Source organism: Liolophura sinensis, chromosome 7, assembly GCF_032854445.1.
Source record: "Liolophura sinensis isolate JHLJ2023 chromosome 7, CUHK_Ljap_v2, whole genome shotgun sequence".
NCBI lineage: Eukaryota > Metazoa > Mollusca > Polyplacophora > Chitonida > Chitonidae > Liolophura > Liolophura sinensis.
The window spans coordinates 11,063,233-11,086,263 of NC_088301.1; the positions used below are offsets into that span (position 1 = coordinate 11,063,233).

Genomic DNA, 23,031 nt, shown 5'->3' on the forward strand with positions numbered 1-23,031 from the left:
ATATGGCTAAAGTTACCAGAAAAGGTACACACCAATTACAGCCCTTTACCATAACAAACATTACGCATCACTTTATACTGACACACAAGGCACCTTACATATATATTGATTAATTAATTTATTTTTAGGAGTAAATATATTGTAATTCAACCTGTTTGTGTGTATTTATTCAAGCATAATGTAGTGGCATTATTCTGTGTAAACGAATAAAATTATAGTTTTTGTGATGCCCTGAAATTAGCCAAAATAAGCCCAAACAATGTGGATTTGACACTCAAGTTCAAGGGTCCATAAAGTGCACTAAAAATTACTCCTTAATATGTAAAAAGGCTGAGGAAAGGTTAGTACTCAAGAATATTTCATGCCATAATGGTGGAAGGTAAACAATCTCCATATACTTCAAGTAAGACCATCTGAATTCCCTGCGATACTAGGACTGATGAAACAGTCTATATGTACTTGTATTCCTGGGAACTGATCAAGGACACACGATCATGAAGCAATCTGCTAAATTTAGCCAGTGACAAAAACTTGTACATGCAAAAATGTGAAACATGCAAAAAAGTCAACCTGAAAACTTATACTAAGACAATTTTGGATTATCACATCCATCATTGTACATCTACATGCAAATAAGTATAACATACCATAGTTGTAGTGAGGAGTTCAAAATTTATCAAAATGACACAACAACAGTGCCAGTCGTTATTTTTTGCTTCAAATCTGTCTGATCAGGGTACAGCTGATAAGCTACGTACAGACTACAGCATGTGCTCTGTCTGCTTCAGAGCATCTGCTTCGAGAACGTTCTGAGCAAGGTGTACTTTACTTGTCTACCTAATTAACACGCCTGGCTAATTGACATTCATTAGGTATCTGTGCACAGATTGACTGACACACAGATATACAGCTGTACATGTAACCAGGTGATTCTAATGTCATCTTCAATCAACGATATTAAACTACAGACCGATACCCAAGACTTCAAAGGCAAAAATCAAAAAGCATTCAAGAACTGGTTTCTTTGATCTTACTAACGTAGTTACGTTTGTCGTCTCTAATGACTTCACACAAGACTGGAGTTCATTATCAATTCTTAATTATAATGTTCAAGTTTTGAGGGCAGTAAAGAAGTTATTAGGAACTGTGTTTAACTTCAGCTTGAAAGTAACACGTGAGTACCACATTGGCCCAATTTGCACATAATACTAAAAGAAATTTCTATATTAACATATCCATAATTTTCAATAAACTGTTCAATGCTGACCTTAACAGCATATGCCAGTGACTTAGTCACAAAAAAGAAAAAATGACCTAAATAATTTTCAAAAATTTTAAATGTGTGGGAAGTTGGGAATATGGCATATATTTACAAATGTAAAAAAACAAAAAACACAACAAATATACCCAATACAGACAATGCCATGGACAGACCAACAAATGAGCTGCAGAGAGCTGAACAATGCAGATGTAATTAGAAAATAGGCTAATCTCTGGCTATAATTTATTCCCATGAAGCCGTGCTGTGGAATGTGATGATGACTCCGGCAGATCAGATGTGTACTGTGTGTGAAGAGAAGTGTGGGAAACAGGCCAGCTTTATGCATCAGTTACAACATTCCTGCTTGTATAAGGCTGTCCCCACTGACAGGACACATGCATGAGGTCAGACAGTACATGCTGTGTATGACTGCTGTGGAGAGAGAGAAAGAGAGACAGAGAGTTTGTACTACTGGGTGCTTCAGGGCTGATAATAACTGTACCCAGCACCTCTGCTGCTGTCCCTATTGAAGTAGACTTAAGTACACCAGGTATGCAGTTCGAAGTTACGATCACTCATGGAGCGACTAACAGTAAAGGTCTGTTCTCCAGATGAGATGAGTGACAGGTATGACTCCAGACCCTATAAACGATCAGGTCAGACCCTGTACACTGCAGTATACATAGGGGTCAGTAATGGATTAACCCAGGGCGTTCCTTAGTGGAACCAAAAAATGTTTCAGGTTACCCAAGCCTATCTGTAAGTTTGGGTACACCAGTCGGGATTTCTTTTCTTCAGAATTTTTTTTTTTATAATTTTCCAATAAACTTTCCATTTGAAGGCAAATTACACTTGGAATGAACCAATTAAGGAGATTAGCCCAGTAAAACCTTCATGTATGGTCCTTTTTGGTGCTTACATGTCAGTACGGTTACGTGAAACAAACGTATATTTAAAGAAGGCCTAGAGTGTGAAGATGACAGAAATAGTTGCTGGTGGCATAGATCATAAACCCAAGGCCATAAAAGAAAAATGTGGGCAACATCAACAAGCTTTCTTGTACTTTTCCTGCTCAAAAAGATGAAGACAGGGTTTATATAGTCAATGAGCATGTCTCTGTGTGTAGAAAAAGCAATAGTGCCTCAAGCTGAAGATAAAAGCGAAGCCCTTCTGAAGTCCTCCTCAAGTCACATCACTGGCAATTTGTGGCAAAGGTAGAGTTTCTGTTTCATCTCCACTCTTCTGACAACACCTATATATGCAACACGAGATCACCTGAGCCAATCCACGCAAGAGAGATATTATCTGCTCACGCATTCCGTCAACTTAATGAAGCATGGACCACTGCCCAAGGGTCAACACCGAGGGTCTGCTACCTCAAACCGTCAGATGTAGGCCTACACGTGTATACATCCGGAATTCTCAAGGTATACCAACTATGGCTTAGAACATGGTAGACAACACAGTTTATACTTGCTAAATCCTGAATATTGTTCTGTTCAAATAACCTTCCCCATGTACATGCAATGCAAGCAGCTATAATCTGCTAAACACCCAAATTAACTTTATACCACACCAATTTTACTTTGTGTTTTTACAAGGCCGCCAATACTGAAAAATATAAAAATATTTATTTATTGGATTGGTATTTTACGGCGTACTCAAGAATATTTCACTTATACGTGGCATTATGGTGGGAGGAAACCGGGCAGTGCCCGGGGGAAACCCACGACCATCTAAAGGTTGCAGACAGACCTTCCCACTTACGGTTGTAGAGGTAGCCAGCATTAGCTGGAATTGAACTCCGTGACCGCATTGGTGAGAGACTCCTGGGTCATTATGCTGTGCTAGCGCGCTTACCAACTGAGCCACAGAGGCCCCTCAATACAAAAATAGGGCACTACATGCATGTGTACATGAATGCTCCCTTTACTTCATTGTGATGACATAATGTACACTGTAACTACCCTAATTCCTCAACCTGTCACATACATGCACATGATAGAGTAACTTTCAGTGCAATTTTTGCATATTTTTGATCTGATTTTGGAGACAAAACTACAGTGGTTGGATTGACCAATTTCAGGGCTTCCCAAAACATATAATTTTAATGTGCCATTTATGCACATTTTCAATTTGATTTTGGTTGGATTGGCCAGTCTCAGGGCTTCACAAAAAGCAGGATTTTTTAAGTCTACACAAAAAATGCCTTCAGAATTTGCTTGAAAAAACACCTTGCAAACAAATGAAAAGGATGGAAAATTACAGTACTTATTATGCTGTACATATATTTAAAGTAATATAAAGTCATCGATATAAGGCACAGGCACGGGCACGGTATACGGTGCACTAAAGGGTATTCACGTGTATGGTTCACTATATATGCTCTCTCATTTACCTCATTACCTTTACATAACGACATTTTACATGGTGTAAATACAATATTAAGTTACCACTACGAGGTACACTCCTTGTACACATGTACTATTATGGTCAGCTCTCTTTACAACATTGTCATTTATACCATACTACTACTGTTATGAATTCTTCAACCTTTTTGCAAGGTGTTTATTCACGCATATTCTTAAGGCTTTATTCTAAGTAGACTTATAATACTTTTTGTAAAGTCCTAAAATTACCCAACCCAACCAATGTAGTTCTGTCTCCAAAATCAAATAAAAATGTGTGTAAATTGCACTGAAAGTTGATCTTTCATATAAGCGAAAAGACCAGGAAATTTATAAGGTAAACACAACATGACATTGGCAGCATGAGGTACATGTACACATATATTGTACATGGGATACACATGTTGTACATGGGGTACACACGTACGGTGCCCTATGAAATGCACTCTTTGTATCATCATTATTATGTACAGTATCTAGATGTTACGACGATATGTATGAATGCTTAGGATTTAACATTGTACCTAACAATTTTTATATGACGGCAAGGAATCATAAGGTGTATGTACATATGTATATATATTGTGTCTTCTTGTGGCAGGGCGAGTCCACTCTGCCAAAGTTAGTCATAGGCCATAATTCTGAAGATGTACACGTAGCATAGAGCAATGTAGACAATCAGATGTTCAACTATGGACTTCACCAATAGTTTATATAATTTTTAGCATTATTCTTTTGATATCTCATTATAGCATGCCAGCTTCGACTCTGGCATATAGTGTTGTGGCTGCTGCCTCACCAGAACAACATGCCAAAGACACTGGACATGACACCCAATCCAGTGACAGCATACTAACACTTTGCTCATATGTACATGCACTTGGCTTAACTCCTTTAGCTTAATCCTTAATCAAAGGAGTTACAGGTCTTCACATTCTCAAAGCCGTAAACATGATGGTCGGTTTACCCCGGTCAAGGTAGGCACCCTAAGCGCCCTCGCTCACAGCAGAATCTTTAAAACATTGTTTCTCATGCAATAACTTATGAGCTAGGATGCCATGACAGTTTGAGAAAGGATGTCAAGCTACAAAGTACAGGTATGAATGCAGATGTTATCAACCTACATGTACTATTGCAAATGATGTTAAGCACTGAGAGCATCTTTTAATAGTTTCCACAAAGGTAATAGCTGCAATTGAACAGACTTGTTCAGATCTTCTTACAGAAAGTTACAAGCACAACATATAATTCTCTAGATCTAGACTTTAAGAGGCAAGTCAGTAACTAACATCTATCTACATATAAAATGTGCATGTACAGGTCAGTGTTCAGATCTTCACAGACCATGGTCATTAAATGACGATCATAATGACACTATCGAGTTACCTGGATGTCTACTTTTGCACGGGTGAGAGGGTATGATAATAGTGGTGATCGCTCGGACCAACTCTTGTCATCTCTCCATACCCACCCTCCCGACTCTTTTATTACAGAGCCTTTAGTAACACCCAATGCGACAAAAGTCCTTAACATAAACATGTTCCAAATCGGTACCCTCTGACAACTCAAACGCTCTGTCCACTACAGAGATGTGAATGTTCTGTTCTACAACTCAGATCTTTTACATATCTAATCAAAAATACTATCATACTGGTAAAAGTAACCCACACCCTCTCTAACACTGATAAGGGTTCTATCCTACAACTCAGACAATACCAGTCTGCCTATCAAACAGCTCACACTCTCTGTAATTACCTCTCTAAATGACCTAAAATTTCCCCCACACAAGTGTATTTTTAGAGGCAAATAAATGTCATAAAAAAATTACGTTTGGTGCTGAAACTTACAACTGACCAGTAGAGTATCATCCCATGTTCCAAGTAACCTCAAAACAACTTTCTAAAATCAACATAATTCCTAAGATCAGGACAAAAGGGCAATGGGTAAGTTAGTCACGGGCGGAATTTATGGTCAGTTAGGTTAATTAACAGAAATTAAGATGATACTTGTATACAGCCAATGGATAAAATTTAACACCCTGATACACATGTACAATTTATTTGTAACATTTTTGTTGTTACAGAGCAGCTCTATGAGAGCTAGTACAGCCTTGTTGTTGTTGTTCTGGTTGGGAATGTGTCCTTTGTGGTAAGCTTTTTTGGAAAGTGCAAGAATCATGGAGGTTTGTACATCAGTAAATTCCAGGTTTAGTTATATTTATTAGCAAGAATGATTCATGTTTTACACCATACTTCACCAAAACATGGAGAATTAATAAAGTGAAAAAGGAAACATCACTGAAAAGCTAAAATAATTAGGATTTTATCATTCAAAACTGGAATCGCTCATTTTTCACACAGGTAAGAGGTATTTAAATCTGATTTAATCAAATAAAAACAGGTCACAACAAAATAAAATATCAAGGCTATATACATGTATAGATGCACATAATTGAGTTAAACAATTGCCAACATTCTTCTGATGATATCAAATCACCCAGAGGAGCTCCTCTCAAACCAAATTAAATGTGCGGAAATTCACCACACCTGTACCATGTACTGGACGTGTGGCTATGACTGACTAAGAGAAGCTTTGTTTGTTTCGGGAGACAGAGTGGTCATCAACTTCAAACGCTGCCGCCACTTCCACCCCCTCACCACCTGGTTCAGGTGAGAACAAAGAGCGTGCGTGGGTGGGGAGTGAGTCACATACCTCCCTCCGCGAATACATGTACCCCACACATCTGGAACCTCAATGTAATCAAGAATCAGGTGAAAAAAAAACTGTTACTATCATAACTCTACATTCTGGCATCTACATAGATATATACATGTATATGTACACACACACACACACACACACACACACATATTTACCACTGCTTAGTGCAAAACCCGTTTAGACAGCTAGAACTGTCCTCGCTAGCAAACCTTAGTGACAGGAACAAGGGACCTCCGGGCCAGCTGCCTGCACAACCAGAATTCTCAATATTTTGCCACTGGCAAACAAAGAAGTTTTTTTTTCATTTTCTGAAGTCACATAATTGGATGTTGATAAACTGTCTGCTTTAATTGTGAAATTGTTTAAGAGGTCTCTGCTAGACTGACTTCTAGCTGCGGTTAGACAGGAGGTTGAGTAACCTGAATGTCAGTGCGGACCGTCCCCTGTTGTACATGTCATGTACCTGCACAGGTAAAGCTATGTGATCAAGCCAGCCAAGTATGCTCACTTAACATACCTGGCATACCTCAGCCTAACTCTGCTTTCATCCCCTGGTCTGATTATACAAGTAACACTTTCCTTACTGTGACCCGAGCACACAACAAGCTTTGTCCTGACCAGTAGGTTTAAGTCAGCCTGTGAATACAAGCTGAGGCTAAACCATTCCAGGGAAGAACAACTGCTCTGTTTGAGTGACCGGTCATTAGAAAGGTTTAACAAGTGTATAGCAGCAGCCAGGTCACAGGGCTGAGGAAGAATTAGGGGAGCATAATCACTCACCCCCCACAGTCACCTGATGGGGTCCACGACAATATCCACAGCATACAATATCCACACAGGACAATATCCATGGCATACAATATCCACACTAGACAATATCCACACTAGACAATATCCACAGCACACAATATCCACACAGGACAAAATCCATGGCGTAAAATATCCACACTAGACAATATCCACACTACACAATATCCATGGCATACAATATCCATGGCAGGCAATATCCACACAGAAAATATTCACAGCACACAATATCCACACTACACAATATCCACGGCAGGCAATATCCATGACAGACAACATCCACTGCATACACCATCCACAGCAGACAACATCCATGGCAGACAATATCCACAACACAATATCCACACCTGACAATATCTACTAGACAATATCCACATCAGGCAATATCCACACTAGACAATATCCGTGGCATATAATATCCACAACACAATATCCACACCTGACAAAAATTCCATCTTACATTACACACACCAGACAATATCCACAGCACACAATATCCACAACAGAATATCCACGCCAAGCATTATCCACGCCAGACAATCCACACAGTCATCACATATGTGGCTGAGAAATGTAGATGGAGGTTTAAGATCAGAACATCTGGCCGTGAATGCTCAACGTACTCCATGTGTGTGTCATATTCATGTACAATAAGTAAAACATATTCCCACATACTGCAAGCTTGGTTTGAAAGGGGTCGAGAATAACAAACACCACAGTGCAATAACAGTCCAGTTACTGCCCCCACATTTCTAAACAAACATCTGGCACTACACAGAAAAAAACATATCATAAAACTCTTCTTATTTTCAATGCTCATTTACTCATAGATCTGGTACCTGTGATACAGAGGGTAAATGGGAGGGAGGTACGGGGTGGAAGAGGAGGGAGGGTAGGTGTTGGGAGTGATGGAATGGTGAATATAAGGAGGACCATGGTTACCGTGACTCCTACATAGATGTATATGTTTATGATTGTAAGTGCTGAACCCTGACTGTTTACAGGGTAGTCTAACAAACAGCCCACATGTGCACAAACATTCTTAATGAGATGACTTTCTCAGGGGTGTAAAAAAAAAACTATGTTTATGTACATGTATGTGTTATTCTATGTCGCTCCATTGGTCCCTCTGTCACCTACAATATAACACACTGCAGTATACTGTACCAGAACAAAGACTGAAGAATACAGTACAATGACAGACAGCAGCACAGTGTAACATGACACAGGTAGCAGTATACTGTACCATAACACAAACAACAGTATACTGTACCATAACACAAACAACAGTATACTGTACCCTGACACAGACAAGAGTATACTGTACCACAACACAGACAAGAGTATACTGTACTGTAACACAGACAAGAGTATACTGTACCACAACACAGACAAGAGTATACTGTACCACAACAAAGACAACAGTATACTGTACCACAACGCAGACAACAGTATACTGTACCAGAACAGATAACCCTGTACTTCATCGTAACATGGACTACAGTGTACTGTACCATAACAGTGGCAATACTGTACTATACCATAACACAAACAACAGTGTACTATAGTGTAACACGGACAAGAGCAGACTGTACCATAACACAGACAAAAGTGTACGGGACCATAACATAGACAACAGTGTACTGTACCATAACACAGACAACAGTTTTCTGTACCACAACAGTATAGTGTATCAAAACACAGACAACAGTATACTGTATCATAACACAGACAACAGTATACTGTATCATAACACAGACAACAGTATACTGTATCATAACGCAGACAACAGTATACTGTATCATAACACAGATAACAGTACATTTATACTGTGCTCAAAGACAGACAGCATACTGTACCCCAAGAGAGATGACGGTACACTGCACGCTAAGGCAGGTGACAGTACTATACTGTACTATGACACAGACTGCAGAAAACTGTAATGGATGCATCCTGTATGCCTCATGCCCCAACATTCCTTCTGGTGACAATATGGTTACTTGTCATTCCATCTTCAGTAAAAGTCATTTCTGACATCATTACATCACAAAAGATTAAACACGAAACAAAAGCATGTTCTTAGAGAGAGAGTTTGGATTTTTTTTTTTTTTTTTTTTGATTGGTGTTTTACGCCGTACTCAAGAATATTTCACTTATACGACGGCGGCCAGCATTATGGTGGGTGGAAACCGGGCAGAGCCCGGGGGAAACCCACGACCATCCGCAGGTTGCTGACAGACCTTCCCACATACGGCCGGAGAGGAAGGCAGCATGAGCTGGTCTTGAACTCACAGCGACCGCATTGGTGAGAGGCTTCTGGGTCATTACGCTGCACTAGCCCGCTAGTTTGGAAAGGTTTATAAACACTGTAATAGACATGAGTACATGTCTGAAGGTTACCTGCTGTGTCACATCCAAGACTGCAGCAAACCATAACACAAACAGCACTTATCGGTATGCCATCAAAGAAGGTACAGAATATGAAAACAAGGACTGCAGTATTAAACCATAAGACAGATTGTCATTAACACTGTATGTATTACTGTAATACTTCACCTTTAGGCAAGTTTGCAAGCTGTTTATTCAAGTAAATTCTGAATGCATTATTCTTTGTTACATTATTCTCTAATAAAATTATACTTTTTGCGGAGCTCTGACATTGGCCATCGAACTAGTGTAAGTTTTTCTCCAAAAATCCAATTAAAAATCTGCATAAATTGCCCTAAAAGTTGCTCTTTCATGGGCGAAGAGGTTCAGAAATTAGGGTATCTACAGAAATCTTACAGAAAGTTTCTTTAATTGTGCCAGAACAGGCACAGCTACATTACAAATTGCCAAGTTTTTTTGTTATAAGACCAACTTCAACAGCAGGGCACATCATAGAGCAACCTTAGTAATGTAGCAAACTGATAGACAATTCTCTGTCCCCAGGCCTTGTGCCTACCTGTATGAAATAATAACTGCCTCTCCACAGCCACATTAATTATGAATCTCACACACACACACACCTGTCCTGTTGGCAGCACAAGAAGTTATCATTCATATACCTGTTAATTAATCTCATTTACATCCCTTACATCAGGTAAACTTCAAACTTTTGTAAGAGCATCTGACATCTGTGTCACAAGCAGCCAGCACCGTCTTGGGAGAAGCAATCAGCTGATGTGAGGCAGACAGAATACAAATCTGTGACTGTCTGAGAGAAAGTGGGAAGTTTTGACAGATTACCCCTCCCAGGTGATGAGAGAGTTTTGAGTAACTTAAAGGTGGGGGGGGGATGTCAAGGAGAGCTGGCTGACAGGTGAGCTGCCTTGGCTCCAAACTGACCTATTTATACGTCTTGAGATCTTGTCGCACTTGACAGATTGTATCTTCAAAGAGGACACTATTTTGTACACCAAAATGGACACTAAATACCTGGACCATGTGTATGTGTACATGTAACTGTACACCATCTACATGCAAACATTTTCTTAAAAATTCCACACAGTATGCCTCGACAGATGAACATGCATACATGTAGTCCACCGTGCTTCAGCAATACTTAAAGTGTGTTTGAAAAATAATCACGAAATGTCAAAAAAACCTAAATCAATAGCATGCAATAATTAAACTTTAAGACAAAGACTACACAACAGAAGTACATGTATTCTCGGCTTTTAAAATTCAATCTTCACTTTTTCTGACTTCTGTGAACTCCAACCTTTATAATTCAAAACGCTGTCCAGTTATCATTGCATTAAAGAATTTATGGTTGTGTAAGTGCATCTTGATCTTTTCGTAATGACCCAGGAGCCAATGCAGTCGCTGTGAGTTCAAGTCCAGCTCATGCTGGCTTCCTCTCTGGCGGTACGTGGGAAGGTCTGCAGCAACCTGCAGATGGTTTCCCTCTGCCTGGTTTCCACCCACCATAATGCTGGCCTCTGTCGTTTAAGTGAAATATTCTTGAGTACGGGGTAAAACACAAATCAAAATCAAAATCTTGACCTCTCTATTTGGTCTATGGCATGTCTAAAGTTCATGTAGGAGTAGGAGTCCACAGGGGTTTTTTTTTTTCAGAATGACAAGGCTGCAATTCCTTGCTATAAACCTGACAGTTGTGAGCGAGTGTCAGTGTTGTGCGTTGTGAATAATGTCATAACAACTACATCGGAGTAATTTACGCCTCTGAAAATGCCCAATTCACCCAACTGTAAGTTTAAAAACAGATGCGTAGAAAAATTAAGACATAAATTAGTCTCTAAAAGTGTGCATACCTGTTGTTCGGCCTATTAATCACTTTTGAGCTGAATAGGGCAGATAAACTCTATATTCGGCAAAGGTGACTACTCTTACTCGCAGTGCAATCTTGCCGGACAATTGGAAAATGACGTCTTTTTCCCAACTCAAAATACACGTTAGCTCAAGAAGCATAGTTCTGACGCCATTAGAAAGGCCTGTTCATGATGTTATTGCTCAATCTGACGTCAACAAAAGGAATAGGGGAAAGGTGGTGACTGATGTGCCACAAGCAGAGTGACTGCAGAGCCATCCTTCCTTGGCTTGTTACTCAAGATGGACATGACAGAGGTGATTCACAGTCCAGATAATAAAGTCAAGTAAAATATTATTTTGTAAAACTTCATGATTTCAAAAACGAATTGAAAAATCTTTGGTAATGGTCACTGTCGGCTCATTATATAATGTCATTCAACTAAAGACACTTGCAAGATTTTCATTTCCATCATGTTTTAAACAACAAGGCAGTTTCACATGACCCATACACTGTCAGGCCGAAGGTTGAAGAGCCAGACTAACAACAACAGACTGATCCTCAAACTACCTTTCCTACAGCACTACTTCAGTGATATTGACTTCACATGCAAACGTTCCACACACCAACACACACCACATGTACCCAGCACGTCAGAAATGCCATAGCAGAGATGCTATACAAAACTTGATACTTATTTATTGGTATTTTACACCATATTCAAAAATATTTCACCTATACAACGACATCATAGTAGGATGAAACTGGGCAGAGCCCGGTGGAAACCCAGGACCATCCGCAGGTTGCTGGCAGATGGCCGGAGAGCAAAACTTGATAATCATCCTTCAAGACTGCGTAGGATACTAAATTTGACAGCAGCATGACCAGTTATAGAGAATACAGATACAGCTTCTAACAAGCTGACATGCCTGGAAAGGCGAGGAAGGTCGCCTTGTACTAACGTCCTGACACCAGCACTCAAACTGCCAATTATACCTGGCTTAACTGCAGGTGTGGTTCGAAGACGGTGGGCTTCTGTTACCTGTGAACAGTGACATAAGTGTACTCTGATTACAGTATAGGATTGCAGCTGATGACTGTTCAGATCCCGTCTGTTAAGGGTTGTCCACGTAGAACACACTACATATACACCATAATTACACGTACTGGAACCCTCCTCCCCAGTAACCTACACCGAAGCTCCAAAATGACCCCTGAAGTACCCAGAGTAACTTTCCTACAACAGGAATGGGTTCAACAATGAACACCCATATGTAAAATCAACCATAAAATTTGTGTTGAGAGCCCATAGTGTTTACCAGCAACATATGAAAGAGTTTACCATTTATCTTTTCAGCACTATCCCCTTGCACTTGCCCACCTTTTACCATTTCATGCCATTTCCACTTCAATGACATGATCAGTTGTGAAATGCTTGACACCCATGTATCTGCTTGAGAAGACAAGGCTAACCAAATCTTCACTGGTACAGCAGATGTCTTTACTGAAGGGATATCTTGTTACATAACTTGTCTGATAATAATTAATAGGCAACAGAAAGGAATGTGAAATGTAAAAATCCAAAAATTTATTATTGCCCTGTAGTGCAGTTTTAACCTACTCCTGACCATGGCACTAAGGAGATATTCACAATGTACAGATGTGGGTTATAATCTAAGGATGGTGTATTTAAAGGATGGGGATATGAAGGAGAATATTAAATGCACTCTATATACAGGTCAAAAAAGATGGGAGGGAGACCAAAGCTGTATTACATATACACAGGTCAGCAAAGATAGGAGGGAGACCAAAGCTGTATTACATATACACAGGTCAGGAAATATGGGAGGGAGACCAAAGCTTATTACAGGTACACAGGTCAAAAAAGATGGGAGTGAGACCAAAGCTATATTACATGTACACAGGTCAGGAAAGATGGGAGGAAGGTCAAAGCTGTATTACAGGTACACAGGTCAGGAAAGATGGGAGGGAGACCAAAGCTTATTACAGGTACACAGGTCAAAAAAGATGGGAGGGAGACCAAAGCTATATTACAGGTACACAGGTCAGGAAAGATGGGAGGGAGATCAAAGCTGTATTACATATACACAGGTCAAAAAAGATGGGAGGGAGACCAAAGCTATATTACAGGTACACAGGTCAGCAAAGATGGGAGGAAGGTCAAAGCTGTATTACATATACACAGGTCAGGAAAGATGGGAGGGAGACTAAAGCTGTATTACATATACACAGGTCAGCAAAGATGGGAGGGAGATCAAAGCTGTATTACATGTACACAGGTCAGCAAAGATGGGAGGGAGACTAAAGCTGTATTACATGTACACAGGTCAGGAAATATGGGAGGGAGACCAAAGCTTATTACAGGTACACAGGTCAAAAAAGATGGGAGTGAGACCAAAGCTATATTACATGTACACAGGTCAGCAAAGATGGGAGGAAGGTCAAAGCTGTATTACAGGTACACAGGTCAGGAAAGATGGGAGGGAGACCAAAGCTTATTACAGGTACACAGGTCAAAAAAGATGGGAGGGAGACCAAAGCTATATTACAGGTACACAGGTCAGGAAAGATGGGAGGGAGATCAAAGCTGTATTACATATACACAGGTCAAAAAAGATGGGAGGGAGACCAAAGCTATATTACAGGTACACAGGTCAGCAAAGATGGGAGGAAGGTCAAAGCTGTATTACATATACACAGGTCAGCAAAGATGGGAGGGAGACTAAAGCTGTATTACATATACACAGGTCAGCAAAGATGGGAGGGAGATCAAAGCTGTATTACATGTACACAGGTCAGCAAAGATGGGAGGGAGACCAAAGCTGTATTACATATACACAGGTCAGGAAATATGGGAGGGAGACCAAAGCTTATTACAGGTACACAGGTCAAAAAAGATGGGAGTGAGACCAAAGCTATATTACATGTACACAGGTCAGGAAAGATGGGAGGAAGGTCAAAGCTGTATTACAGGTACACAGGTCAGGAAAGATGGGAGGGAGACCAAAGCTTATTACAGGTACACAGGTCAAAAAAGATGGGAGGGAGACCAAAGCTATATTACAGGTACACAGGTCAGGAAAGATGGGAGGGAGATCAAAGCTGTATTACATATACACAGGTCAAAAAAGATGGGAGGGAGACCAAAGCTATATTACAGGTACACAGGTCAGCAAAGATGGGAGGAAGGTCAAAGCTGTATTACATATACACAGGTCAGGAAAGATGGGAGGGAGACTAAAGCTGTATTACATATACACAGGTCAGCAAAGATGGGAGGGAGATCAAAGCTGTATTACATGTACACAGGTCAGCAAAGATGGGAGGGAGACCAAAGCTGTATTACATGTACACAGGTCAGGAAAGATGGGAAGGAGGCCAAAACTGTATTACATATACACAGGTCAGGAACAATGGGAGAGAGACAAAAAACTATATTACAGGTACACAGGTCCAAAAAGATGGCAGGGAGATCAAAGCTGTATCACATGTACACAGGTCAGCAAAGATGGGAGGGAGACCAAAGCTGTATTACAAGTACACAGGTCAGCAAAGATGGGAGGGAGATCAAAGCTGTATTACATGTACACAGGTCAGGAAAGATGGAAGGGAGATCAAAGCTGCATTACATGTACACAGGTCAGGAAAGATGGGAGGGAGATCAAAGCTGTATTACATGTACACAGGTCAGGAAAGATGGGAGGGAGATCAAAGCTGTATTACATGTACTAAAACCATATTAGTCAGCCGAAAAGCAAGGGCAAACTGCTGCAATGGCACATGAAAACTGTATACTATAAGTCAGCAGGCAGGTAGAGGGGACACTGTTAATACACTATGTACTGTACAGGTAGGCACAGCCATATTTAATCTCTGCTCCTCAGCTAGGAGGTCACCTGTAGTCGAGAGTTAACAGGTAGATAGTAATTCACCTCTGGTATTCCCTCACCCCCCCCCCCTTTTCTTCCCCAAAGTTAACCTGCACAGGCTTCCCTGGCTACCTTCAATGCGGGTCTCCTCACATACATGTAGCCCTCTGACACAAGACCGGCTCAGCCCAAGTGGACGAACTTGTTTGACATTTCAACACTGACAGACATTTCAAGCAGCCGTGAAATATTCGGGACATTTGTATAAGCAGGTTAGCCGAAGATGTCATTACACCAGCTGTGCATGTACAGAGACTGTAATCTTACAGGTAATGGATGAGCCCTCAAACAGTGACAAGGCTTTTAAAATTTAGATCTGAGAGCTTGAGCCTTTCCACAATAGTTAATTATAACTGATTAACTAGTTACGTCAAGGGCAGGCTTTAATATGGGAATGGAAAAAATAACAGACGTTAGTTTTGAAGAGGAGTAAAAGGAGGTCAGTGCTTAACATCAGAGTGCTACAATGTATGACTGCTGACAAGAGTAAGTGGGATACAATGATCAATCTTGAGCTCTATATGCGTACCTTTATCTGACCTTACCACCAAAAAAGATATATATATACATGTATGTGTATATCATCTCAAAATTACCACTTCTACAATCATCTGAAAACCTGGATGCTCAATTTTTCAAGTGCTTTCTAGCTCTTGTCTCTAGTTTTCCTTCTTGTTTAAAGCTTAACATTGTTTTCAAAACTATTTCTGATGGTGATTCACTGTAGACAGTTATTCTCCATAGATACCTGTGCTATAGCGCTGCCTCACTGACATACATGCACTATGGAAATCACACTTCATCCCATGAAAACTGTGTGGGTTAATGAAAATTACCAGTTACACATGTATACTATCGTGTAAATTACCTGTAAATACAGGTAGACACAGCTATATTTAATCACCTGTACACTACACACATCAGTGGAGAAAAGCTAACATTGTACTGCACCTGTTATCATAAAGTCATAAAATATCCATGTATAACACAGACAATGTATGAATTACATGTGCGTCTGTGACTTTCTTTTATCATTAGCTTCCCTTTTTTTCAGACAGTAAATTTATTTTACCTACTTGATAGGTGTTTTACACTGTCATCACTGTACTCAAGAATATTCCACTTATGCTACGGTGGCCAGCATTATGGTGGGAGGAAACCCACGACCATCCGCAGGTTGGCGGAAGATGTACAGCTGGAGAGGAAGCCAGCATGAGCCAGACTTGAACTCACAGCCACCACATCGGTGAAAGGTTCCTGGGTGAGTGCCACAGAGATCCTTAGACTGCAAAACACATACTTCCATAGCTAAAAATCTATTAAGAGTTTAGACACTACATGCCAAGATGTGATCACAATGGACATAATAAATATATGGTTGGTGTTATTTATAAATCATTGCAAGATGAGTCACTGTAATGCTGTGAGTGAGTGAGTGAGTGTTTGGGGTTTAACGTCGTACTTAACAATGTTTCAGTCAGATGACAACGAAGGATTCCTTAGAGTGTATGTAATGTGCCTCCTTGTTGCAGGACGGATTTCCACCGCCCTTTCATCTAGTGCTGCTTCACTGAGACGACTTACCGAAGGCAAGTAAGCCACCCCGCCCGAGCCATTACTGATATGGGTCAACCAGTCATTGCGCTATCCCCTTTTTGCTGAACACCAAACGAGGAAGCTGCAACTTCCTCTTTTAAAGTCTTAGGTGTGACTTGACTTAGGTGTGACTTTGACCGTGGATCTACCCCTCAAGAAAGTGGCGCTCTACCAACTGTGCTAACAGGGCCGGTATTATGCTTAAAAGAATCATTTGCTAAAAACAGAGAAGCATGCAGTAAGTGTAACGATGTTAATACTGATAAGCACAATTCACAAACTATTATAAAATCAGTTTCACAGTGCTTGACTGTCTCTCTTGCATCAGCGTATAATGCTAAATCAAAACAGTACCATCAGTTTACTGCTTTCCTATCACAATATTTGAACAATTAATTCAACCAGCAAGTTGTAATGCATACCAAATCCATTTTTTATAATATGAGTTGATTTATACATGTAGAGATTTCAAACTACAATCATCTAGAGTGTTTGTTCTTGTTCGGGTACACTGTATTGTTATTGAGGGTCTCTGGGAAGAGCACACTGTACAATTTCAGAGGCTAATCCTCTTTAAATAATGGATTCATTCACACATTGACTAATCTCAACTGAATGTAAATGTTTGCACTGAACTTAACGTCGCAATACTACATAAAATTACATTTCCGCGAAATATGTGAGTTGACTAAGGTGACAGTTGTTACAAATGTTAACCATATGTAAGTACATGGAGAACTGGTGACATAACCCTCTGTGTGAGGCCTAGTTCCATAAAATACATATAGACTGTATGAGGAGAACAGAGTTACCACACACACATGCAATGACAAACTCATCCACCTTTAACTGGTGTAAAAAGAGGTTGGTTATGTAATGCACCTGCCCAACAAAAAACCAAAAAAAAGAGAGGCCTTTCTTTGTCATGTTGTTCCTGTTTACATGTACTTCATTGGTGTTTCACTAATATATCACACTTAAAGGCAGAGCAAATACTGCTATGAAGAATATGTCCGATAAAACCCGTTAAAAAGTGTCCACGACAAAATTTATTTTTTAATTTTTTTTGTTTTTTGTCAGCCCAGGAAATGCATTTGGACTTTTGGATTCTACAGTGCCATATATCATGTCCAAAAATTGACCCTATATGTAGTGGGGGGTGGGGGGGGGAGGTTTTTCTATGGTGATTGTTCACAAACATTTTTCCAGCTAATCAGAGTTCAGCGTGTGCTCCTGTGACCACCTTGGAATGGCATCCAACTTGACAACTCCCAATGTGTTCCTTTGTAGGCAGGAAGCCTACGTAAGGAATTACTCAAAGGAGTTCACAAAAGATGAAAGATTACCTGTAGTTTTTGGCGTTTGGAGATTATAGATTGCTGTCAAATGAAAATCCCTGCTTTCAATATGTTTTCCATTTAAAGTGTTAATCCAGTTAAAACAAAAACTATGTGCGAAATATTATAATGATACGCAGGAAACCACATGGGACAAATGATTTACAATGGTAACCACAATTTAGTAAAAACCCGTATGATTTACACATCCTCAAAATCTTTGGCAGTTTCTACAAAATTCACCTGATGAGCCTTGAAAAATCACATGTAGGTGCCTAATAAAGTGACACTGAATCAGGCAGATATGACGTTTAATCATGCAGGTATGCTGGAATGAGGTAAAGAGCATTTTTAAATGAAGTATAGCATCAGTTGTGGCAATAGCAGTTCTAATTCAATAGAATTTTTTTGCAGTTTAAAAAAATAACTCAGACATCCTTAATCCTAATCATTTGACCATGCCTTTAAGAAACAGAAACTCTGACACTGGTGTACAAGTGCATGTGCAATGTTTCCTCCATCCATATACTATACCTAATCCGTGTATTTCGCTTAATGGTCTACTTAATTAAAAACTTAAATACCTGTAGTGCATCATGGAAAAGTTAAAAGTCTCTGGGACACTAAACACAACAACAATGAAGGCACGCAAACTTTAATAAGTACATGGATACCACAAAAACTAGGCTGCCATATTTTGTGTATACATGTAGACAAAGCCAAGGCTTTGGACAAGACAAAGTTATACAGAGGGACAGGCAAAGTGTATATCCAGGGCAGTCACTGAGGTGGTAAAGAAGCTAGGACATGGGCTCACTAGTGCACACTGACTGACTAAGGCTAGGCAATCTAGAGAGTTCTGTATAGGAGGACAACACAGGGGATGGGGACAAAATAGCCAGGATTAGCCCCCTCCTGTGAGAGATGCTAACAGAACACTGTCATTATGGCTGGGTGGGGGGTGGGGGCCGGGGGGGGGGGGGGGGGGGGAGGAGCACACCTACATGTATAAGGTCAGAGACGGAACAGAGTGAGCCTAAAAAGCTAGTCAAACTGGTGACGTTTGGGTTATTTAGCCCTATATATGTGGGTAGATGGATATAAGGCAGTCAGCTTGTCTGTTCAGTGGGCCATGTGTAACAGGTTAGACTGACCTACTTTATAAGTTTTTACCTGCCTCTATAACCTACACCTGTGCGGGACAAGTACGCTGTAGTGAAGTACTCGTTTGTACCACGGCCACTGCCGCTTATTCCCGACAACGTACACCTCACAAACCCAAATCTTTAGACCACTAGCTGTACACAGTTGACTTTACATCTACACGGGCAGTCACTGTTCTTGCTGTGACTGTGTTAACATGTACAGTTCATGTGCCTCAAAGTAGTACAACTCATCTGGATATGTCTTCAAATCACTGACTACACATATACCATACACGTATGTTACACTATATATATTAATGTTAATACAATGAACATAGTTCCCACATTCATGTACTGTACACACCAGCTTAACATTAATGACTGTTCCCACACTGCTGATTGTACACACCGCCTTAACATCACTGACTGTTCCCACTTACATGTACTGTACACACCGTCTTAACATCACTGACTGTTCTCACACTGCTGATTGTACACACCGCCATAACATCACTGACTGTTCCCACACAGCTGAATGTACACACCACCTTAACACCACTGACTGTTCTCACACTGCTGATTGTACACACCGCCATAACATCACTGACTGTTCCCACACAGCTGAATGTACACACCACCTTAACACCACTGACTGTTCCCACACAGCTGATTGTACACACCAACTTAACACCACTGACTGTTCCCACAAAGCTGATTGTACCCAACCACTTAACATCATGGACTGTTCTTACACAGCAGATTGTACACACCACCTTAACACCACTGACTATTCCAACACAGCTGATTGTACACACCAACTTGACACCACTGACTGTTCCCACACAGCTGATTGTACACACCACCTTCACACCATTGACTGTTCCCACACAGCTAATTGTACACACCACCTTCACACCACTGACTGTCCCCACAGTGTTCCCACACAGCTGATTGTACACACCACCTTAACACCATTGACTGCTCCCACACAGCTGATTGTACACACCCACTTAACATCACTGACTGTTTCTACAGTGTTCCCACACAGCTGACTGTACACACCAACTTAACATCATTGTATGTTCCCACAGTGTTCCCACACAACTGAATGTACACACCAACTTAACATTATTCAGTGTTCCCACACAGCTGATTGTACACACCACCTTAACATCACTGACTGTTCCCAAAAGTGTTACTGTAGATGACTATATACACCATAACTGACAGTTCCAACAGCACTAACACAGCTGCCTGTGCCCACAACCTTAACACCACTGACTGATCGCATAGTGTTAACATAGCTGCCTGTACACACCACCTTAACATTACTCACTTAGCATTCTCTTACAAGATAACTTTGGATGATATAACTTTACTGCAACCTAATGTAGACCAAGCAAATATTTAGTAATTTTTAACGACTTTCGTGCATAATAATTAATAAACATTTAAAATCCCACACGTAAAGAAATTGGAAAAGAAGAATTAATTGTGGGAGAAAAGGGGCTATACCCAAGACCATCCGCAGGACGCTGCAAGACTTAACCATGTACAACTGGAGAGGGAACCAGGGTGAGCTGTACTTGATCTCACAGCAACTGCATTGCTGGGACTTACCTTAAAATATAAAATGTTTTATAATATTTGATCTTCTACTTCTTAATTCACCACCAAATGCATCTGGTTCATGTTAATTACCCTGCATAACTTAAATGAACAGCCAGGAACAGCTCTGTCAGCTGAAACTCTGAACTGGCTAATACATGTAGCCATACCACCTGTCCCTACATCACAGGGTAAGGCAATAATCTTCAGGACACTATAGCTATGCGTACCATCTTTACACACCCCCAGCACCTGAAGACTATTACTGGTCAACTTATTAATACTGAGAAGGCTGGCCAGTAACAATGTGCATTTATGAATTCTGTCAATCCATCCCCATTTGTTTATAATACGCCATATAAATGAAAATCTACAACCTGCACACCTAATAGCTTCAATCAACCAGTAAATGACAAGCACTAAACAAGCTCTTAACACTAAATTGTCTGCGACACCTGGGGTGCTCTGTGACCGGATCTAATCACGAGTGTACAAAAGGTCGCAGATCGTTACGAGATGGATTCCCTGATCTGTGCACCCACGATCTACGGATATGTGGTAATTGTCAATACCTGATAGAGGATGTGCTGTTGTTAGACAGACAGATGATTACACTCTGATGAAGGTCACTAGTGAAGTAAATGTAACCATGTACATCACCCACCATGGATTCCAACTTTGACAGGCTCCAGAAAACAACACAACAGCACCCAGTATAAAATATATAAAATACACAAAAATGTATGTCCTCAGAACGTCAGTAGATGGATACCTGTAACCCGTACCTGCATGACTAATGTGAAGGAGAATCAAACATCTTTTTGCCACCCTAAATAACATATAGGTCAATGCCCTCCACCAGTCACCTGATTTCAATGGACAGTCATAGAATACAAGTCTGCATACAAAACATCAGTTCCTTTCAAAGCGCATCATGAGTACGTCATATTAAAGACTGTACGACATTACAATAGAAACTGATACACTGTGACGGGGACGTAATAATGGCTGCAGATCCTGCTTCACACTTGTGCCACCTCACTGGATTAAAAAAAAATGCTGCCTCCCCATTGTAACACATGTATGAGAATATACATGCACAGCTATATCTCCATGTAGGAGTTGCATTTATAACATGCAAGTACAGTCCTTAGTGTACGTGTATGCCAGAACGAGTTCCACATAACTATTATTCTATTTATTTATTTATTTATTTGATTGGTGTTTTACGCCATACTCAAGAATATATCACTCATACGACGGCGGCCAGCATTATGGTGGTTGGAAACCTGGCAGAGCCAGGGGAAACCCACGACCATCCACAGGTTACTGACATACCTTCCCATGTACGGCCGGAGAGGAAGCCAGCATGAGCTGGACTTGAACTCACAGCGACCGCATTGGTGAGAGACTCCTGGGTCACTAGCATGCACTAGCACGACTATTATTCTACCGCACGTGTGTGTGTGTATATATATATATATATATATATATATATGACAATGAAACAACTAGAAAAATCCTCAGTCCATTCAATGATTTAGTTATTTGATTGGTGTTTTACGTCGTACTCAAGAATATTTCACTTATGCGACAGCAGCCAGCATTAAGGTAGGAAGGAACGGGGCTCTGCTTGGGGGAAACCCATGACCATCTGCAGGTTGCTGGAAGACCTTCCCACATATGCCAGTCTTTCACAGAATCAATGAGTTTATTTACGAAGAGTGTAAATAAACATGTCCATTAACATGACCACCATAATGAGGTGGATTGCTACATGTACATCAGCCTAGCCCCTGGTATCCATTTATTTCAATTTCTGTTTCACGCCATACTCAAGAATATTTCATTTATATGATGGTGATCACAATATTGTGGGGGGAAACAGGACAGAGCTGGAAGAAATCCCACGACCATCCGCAGGTTGCTGGCAGATGAACAGCCGG

General features: G+C 40.5%; 1 protein-coding gene across 1 annotated transcript in view; it reads right to left on the minus strand.

Moving 5' to 3' along the window:
* The window catches only part of LOC135469900 (muscle, skeletal receptor tyrosine protein kinase-like), a 54,583-nt gene that overhangs the window by 26,142 nt on the left and 5,410 nt on the right, over nucleotides 1–23,031 (minus strand).